Genomic DNA, 7,097 nt, shown 5'->3' with positions numbered 1-7,097 from the left:
GGTTGCTGTGAGCTGTGATGCCACAGCACTCTACCCAGGGGGACAGCTTGAGGCTCTGTCTCAAAAAAAAAAAAAAGAGAGCGATTAGTAACTAATAAAGTCAAGATTAGTAACTAATAAAGTCAAAAGAGTGCTAGACTTAACAGCTAGAAGACTGGCAAAAAAAATTTTTGAGACTGTGTGTCAAGCTGTCACCCTGAGTAGAGGGCCATGGCATCACAGCTCACAGCAACCTCAAACTCTTGGGCTTAAGTTATTGTCTTGCCTCAGCCTCCCAAGTAGCTGGGATTACAGGTGCCCGCCACAACACCCAGCTATTTTTTTTTTTTTTTGGTTGCAGTTGTCCTTGTTGTTTAGCTGGCCCAGGCTGAGATTGAACCCACCACCCTCGATGCATGTAGCTGGCACTGTAACCACCATGCTACAGGTGCCAAGCCAACACTGGCAAACTTTATGTTGTATACTATGATAAACCAACAAAAACCCTGGTGTCATACTGATTCCTAACTCAAGAGTCAAATCCAGGCTTGGTGCCTGTGGCTCAAGCAGCTAAGGCGCCAGCCACATACACCTGAGCTAGCCGGTTCGAAGCCAACCCAGGCCCGCCAAACAATAATGACAGCTACAACCAAAATATAGCCATGCATTGTGGCAGGCACCTATAGTTCCAGTTACTTGGGAGGCGGAGGCAGGAGAATCACTTGAGCCCAGGAGTTGGAGGTTGCTATGAGCTATGATGCCATGGCACGCTACCTAGGGCAACAGCTTGAGGCTCTGTCTCAAAAAAAAAAAAAGAAAAGAGTCAATCCATCAGGAAGCCTTACTGATTCTACAATATGTCTTGTACAGTATTTCCCTCTTCTATTCTTAACTTCCACACCAAGTTCCAAGCCACTACCATTTCAACTCAGTCACTGCAAGAGTCCCTCCAACTGGTTCCCAACACTTTCCTTTTCATTTTTCAGCCTATTCCACCCATGACAGCAACACAACCTCCACAGCTCTGTGTGTTAGGCCTCCTGCCTACCTCTCTGATTCGAACATATCCAGTCCCCTCTGTCATACGCGGGTCTCTTTCATGTCCTCAAACTAAGCCAAGTTCTTTCAGGCCTCAGACTTTTTATATCTTACATGCTGTTTCCTCTTCCTGGTCTACTTAAGTTTCTGGATCCTTCTCATTTTCTTTCTATTTTTTTTTTTCTTGAGATGACTGAGGCAATTCTCTTGCCGCAGCCTTCCAAGTAGCTGGGACTACAGGCGTCCACAATGTCTGGCTATTTTATAGAGACGGTGTCTCACTCTAGCTCAGAGCTGGTCTCGAACTGGTGAGCTCAAGCAATCTGCCCACTTTGGCCTCCCAGTGGGCTGGGATTACAGGTGTGAGCCACCATGTCCGGCCTGACCCTTCTCATTTTTCAGTCTCAAATGTCACCTCCTTACGTCTTCTCTGGCCACCCTATCAAAATCAGGCCCCCATCCTCACCATTACTCTCCAGAACAGCAAACAATTTGCCTCCTCAATGCACTTATCACATTTGTAATTATATTTATTTATTTGTCACAATGATTATAAGCACCAGGATGGGAGGAATAATGTGTCATTTGTTTTAACACTATATACCCAAAGCCAGGCATAAGGCTGGCACATAGTCTTTTCTTTTCTTTTTTTTTTTTTTTTTTTTGAGACAGGGCCTCAAGCTGTCACCCTGGGTAGAGTGCCGTGGCATCACAGCCCACAACAACCTCCAATTCCTGGACTCAAGTTCTCCTGCCTCCGCCTCCCAAGTAACTGGGACTACAGGTGCCAGCCACAACGCTCAGCTTTTTCTTGATAGTAGTTGTCGTTGTTTGGCAGGCCCGGGCTGTATTCGAATCTGCCAGCTCTAGTGTATGTGACTGGTGCCTTAGCCACATGAGCTACAGGTGCTGAGCCATAGTAGGCATTTTAAAACGTTATTGAAATGGATGGTGTCACATCCTCTAAAAATATTCCACTGAAATTTTTGCCTGGGGTTGTAGTTTAAGGGCAGATTATGGGACATCTTCAAAGCTGAGAAAAACAGTTTTGATAAGTTAAAAAACGACACAACAGCCTGTTGAGCACAATAGTAAAATGAAGTAAATGGCGATAGGGTTGGATGGGGAAAATCTGCAATCTGGGAGGCTCTAATTTCTCTCCCTTTAGTTAGGAAACAAACTATGGCAACATAAGTAAATTGACTCTGAAAGTCAACATTTGCTATTATAAAATAAGAACTTGAAGACTGCCTTGGATCATCCTGCACTTTGCTCTGAGAACATTTCTTTCCTCAGCATTCCTCTTACCTTGGTGTCTTGGGGTTGGAGTATAAATACTTGCAACCTCTTCAGAGTCGTTAATCTCTAGACGCTCATCATATGTCTGGTTTTCAACAATCTTGGTCTAAGCAAAAGGAGATATGAGGACACAGTGCTATTATGGAACACTGAGCACTGAGCCAGGAGATACATTCCAAACTAGTAGGTTCCTCTCCCTTACTCAAGACACTGGTTTTACATAAAAGCTTCACCCCCATCCAAACTTTCCTTAAGGCTTTTTGGCCCTAGTCAAGCAGTTAAGTCATTCTGCTGCAGCCCTTATTTAGGAACTGCTGGCAGCCTGGCTGAAGAATGAGAGAATCAATGAAGGTGGAGATGACCACCAAATTCTGCAGCATACCCCTAAAGACGTCAGATACAAAGGCATGATGAGAACAGTATTTGCATGTAGACTGAGGCTTTCTTCTCTCCTTTGGTTAGTTTTCCCAAGGTTGTTGGGGTTTCTCAGGGAAGGCTGTATAGGTCATAAAGAGTTCTGTCTCTGAGGGAGGGCGGGGTGGCTCAAGCCTGTAATCCTAGCACTTTGGGAGGCTGAGGCGGGTGGATTATTTAAACTCAGGTGCTAGAGACCAGCCTGAGTAAGAGTAAGACCCTATCTCTATTAAAAAATGGAAAAACTAGCTGGGTGTGGTGGCAGGCACCTGTAGTCCCAGCTCCTAGGGTACTAGGGAGGCTGAAGCAAGGATCCCTTGAGGTTGCTGTGAGCTACGATGTCACAGCAGTCTAGCCAAGGGCAACAGAGTGAGACATTGTCAAGAAAGAGATAAAGAAAGAAAAGAAAAGAAACAGAAAGAAAGAAGAAAGAAAGGAAGGAAGGGGAAGAAGAGGGATGTCACAGCACTCTAGCCTAGGGCAACAGAATGAGACATTGTCAAGAAAGAGGGAGAGAAAGAGAGAAAGAAAGAAAAGAAAAGAGAGAGAAAGAGGAAGAAAGGAAGGAAGGGAAAGTAGAGGGGAGGGAGAGAGAGAGAGAAAGAGAGAAAGGGAGGAAAGAAAGGAAAGGAAGGAGGGAAGGAAAAGAAGGAAAGAAAAGAAAGGAAGGAAGTAAAAAGAAAGAAAGAGTTGGTCACTGGGGCCAGTTTTGGGGTGAGAGGGGGTCGCCGAAAAAAGGGTAAGCTCCAGTCTTTCAGTCCCATCCAATAATCGACAGCATCACCCCCAGCTGCACCCTGTCTTTCAGATCAGATCACACTTACGTTAGCTGGAGAATAAAGGAGCCAGGACGGTTGGGGGGTGTGTGTGCGAAGGAACAGTTATCACGGAGACGGGAAAGAGGTCCTAGCGAGCTAGGGGACGGGAAATCCTCTACAATTCCCTCTCGGAGGAAGAAAGGTAGTTCCCTTTCTACTGGAGTAAGTATGAATTACCTGGAGCCCCTCTGAATCCGTCTCCTCTATATGGAAAGAACCCCGGCCTACGGCTGGGGTCTCACTCCAATCTCAGGTTAGACCACCTTAGGAGTTCCACCCGGAGCAACTAGCCCGTTGTCAGCCGCTAGGCAAATAAACACAGACACAAATAAATAAATAAATAAATAAATCATCGCGAGAGTTGCTTTCCCTCTCGCGAGACCTCCTCGTCTCTTCCCCCCCCCCCCCCACCTTACGCCTCTTCCTGCGAGGGGAGCTCACGCACAGGAAGTAGCGGAGTGCGGCTGCTGCCTCTCTGGGCGGCCAAGTGGTCTAGTCGTCTATGGTGTCAGTAACTGCGTCTGTCGCGGCATCTAGCGGCTGTAAGTGGCAAAGCCGACTGATGAATTTCAGTTCTTAAAATTCGCCAGTCTGGAAAACAGGCTGTGCGTTTTCTTCCCGCTAGGACGAAAATCTTTGGGCATGCGATTACGTCTAGATCAGACCTATCAGAATTTAGACGCACTCTCCAGGGAATATTCCACATCACTTTGTACGCCCTTTTATCGCTTGCATACTACATTCTAGTCTTTACCATCACAGTGCCCCGTGGCACGGAACATACTTATGGTAACAAATTAGTCCTTGTTTATCTGAGGTTCAAATTAAAAACTCTGTGTCTTGTATTTTTCATTTATTTTGTATTTATTTATTTGAGACACAGTCTCACTCTGTCTCCAGGGCTAGAGTTCCGTGGCCTCAGCTTAACTCACTGCGACCTCAAACCCCTGGGTTTCTGCAATCCTCTTGCCTCAGCCTCCCAAGTAGCTGGGACTAGAGGGGCCTCCCACAAGGTCAGACTAATTTTTCTATTTTTAGTAAAGACAGATCTTACTCTTGCTCAGGCTGGTCTCTGAAGTCAGGACCTTAAGGGATCCCCAGCCTGAGCCTCCTAGAGTGCTGGTATTACAGGCGTGAGCCACCACACCCGGCTTTGTATTTTCATTTGCTAACTAAGTCTATGAATTTCTTTAAGGTAGGGTCTGTGTCCCACTAACTTTTAAACTCGCCTAGCGCCAGTGTGTTACATAAATTAGTCACATGTTTGGTGGATGAATGGAGGAATGAGTGAATGAAGATATAAGGAGCAAATTTATTTATTTTGAGAACAGAGTCTCCCTGGAAAGAGTGCCATGGCATCATTATAGCTCACAGCAACCTCAAACTCTTGGACTCAAGCAATCCACTTGCCTCAGCCTCCCTAATAACTGAACTTCTGGCAGCCACCACAATGCCTGTTTAGTTTTTCTATTTTTAGTAGAGACAGGGTCTCACTCTTGATCAGGCTGGTCTGGAACTCTTGAGCTCAAGCAATTCACCTGCCTTGGCCTCCCAGAGTGTTAGGATTGTGGGCAGGAGTCACCAAGCTCCACCTAGAACAAATATTTTATTTTATTTTTCCTTTTTCTTTTTTTTTGTAGAGACAGAGTCCTATGGCATCACAGCTCACAGCAACCTCCAACTCCTGAGTTTTAGGCCATTCTCTTACCTCAGCCTCCCGAGTAGCTGGGACTACAGGTGCCTGCCACAACGCCTGGCTATTTTTTTGTTGCACTTTGGCCGGGGCCAGGTTTGAACCCGCCACCCTCGGTATATGGGGCTGGCGCCCTATGCGCTGAGCCACAGGCACCTGCCCTAGAACAAATATTTTAAAACTCTAGACATAAATAATTTGGGGAGTCAGATACATAGAAAAGAATATTAGAAATTTGGCACTGGGGTGACACCTGTGGTTCAGTGTGTAGGGTGCTGGCCCCATCTACCAAGAGTGGTGGGTTCAAACCCAGCCCTGGCCAAACTGCAACAAAAAATAGCCGGGTGTTGTGGCGGGGACCTTGTAGTATCAGCTACTCTGGAGGCTGAGGCAAGAGAATCACCTAAGCCCAAGAGCTGAAGGTTGTGTGAGCAGTGACGCCACGGTGCTCTACCAAGGGTGACAAAATGAGACTCTGTCTCTAAAAAAAAAAAAAGAAAAGAAAAGAAATTTGACACTGAAAACCCACCAGAGGAGGCCAGGCATTGTGGCACATGCCTATAATCCGAGCACTCTGGGAGGAGGCCAAGGCCAGAGGATCCCTTTAAGTTCAGGATTTGGAGACCAGCCTAAGCAAGAGTAGGACCCCATCTCTGCTAAAAATAGAAAAAACTAGCTAGTTGCAGTGGCATGGGACTATAGTCCCTGCTACTCTGGAGGATGAGGCAAAAGCATTGCTTAAGCCCAAGAATTTGAGGCTGCTGTGAGCTATGATGCCACAGCGCTGTATCCAGGGCAACAGAGAGCGAGTCTGTCTCAAAAACAAAACTTTCCAGAGGAAAACAAGGAAAGTGGTCTAAAAAGAAATGAGAGGTAACGCCTCTGAAAGTCTTTTAGTTAAAAATTGAACAACAAAATATTTTTTATTTTTGTGATTTGTTATTGCTTATAACAATGAGCATGTAATCTTGAGTGCTTACTATGTAGGAGCGCTTAGATTGTATAATATACAATCTTAGGAGAGAGATGTTAACTGTCAATTTACAGATTAGGTAATTAAGGCTTAGAGAGTTAAAGTATCTTGCCTAAAGTCACTCAGCTAAGTAAGTGCTGAAAATAGAAATCAAGCACAGGTCAGTCTCATTCCTAAATCTCTGCCTTTTTTTTTTTTTCTCGGAGACAAAGTCTCAACTTTGTTGCCTTTGGTAGAATGCTGTGGCATCACAGCTCACAGCAACCTCTAACTCTTGGGCTTAAGTGATTCTCTTGCCCTCCCAAGTAGCTGGGATTAGGTGCCTGCCACAACACCTGGCTTTGTTGTTGTTGTTGTTGTTTGTACTTGTCCTTGTTGTCTGGCAGGCATAAGCCAGGTTCAAACCCACCAGCTCTGGTGTATGTGGCTGACGCCCTACTCGCTGAGCTACATCGAGCCCTAAGTCTCTGCTTTTTTTTTTTTTTTTAGTTTTTGGCCGAGGCTGGGTTTGAACCCACCACCTCTGGCATATGGGGCGGGTGCCCTACTCCTTTGAGCCACAGGCACCACCCAAGTCTCTGCTTTTAACCATTATGATATTCTGCCTCCTAGTACTCCTTGTGATGCGTGCTTACAGGGTGGTTTTTCTTCTGCAGTTTAATTCAGCTAATGTCATATTTCCCAAGAATCGTCATTAAATGTTCTTTGCTCAGAACTTCGAAGGTTCATATGGGAGGCCCTGGAAGCTGTTAACATTAGGTAAAATTGGCTCAGCGCCTATAGCTCAACCGGCTAAGGCACCAGCCACGTACACCTAAGGTGGCAGGTTCGAATCCAGCCCAGACCCGCCAAACAACAATGACGGCTGCAACCAAAAAATAGC

The 7,097-nt window shown here is 45.8% G+C and overlaps 1 protein-coding gene across 2 annotated transcripts in view; it reads right to left on the bottom strand.

The window, feature by feature from the left end:
* IFT46 (intraflagellar transport 46) overlaps window positions 1-3,938 on the bottom strand; it is an 18,875-nt gene extending 14,937 nt beyond the window's left edge. The window contains exons 1-2 of one of the 2 annotated variants that reach the window (XM_003796847.3): window positions 3,726-3,938; window positions 2,326-2,422 (exon numbers count right to left, since the gene is read on the bottom strand). The gene's annotated coding sequence lies outside the window, so the exon portion shown is untranslated. The remainder of the gene's footprint in view (window positions 1-2,325; window positions 2,423-3,725) is intronic. The other variant, XM_023517298.1, reaches the window with a different exon arrangement.
* Between the last annotated feature and the right edge of the window lie 3,159 nt (window positions 3,939-7,097).

Source organism: Otolemur garnettii, unplaced genomic scaffold, assembly GCF_000181295.1.
Source record: "Otolemur garnettii isolate 467f Iridium unplaced genomic scaffold, OtoGar3 scaffold00108, whole genome shotgun sequence".
Taxonomy (NCBI): Eukaryota; Metazoa; Chordata; class Mammalia; order Primates; family Galagidae; genus Otolemur; species Otolemur garnettii.
Note: the sequence above shows the minus strand (reverse complement) of the source record. Positions and strands in the feature narration are given on the sequence as shown.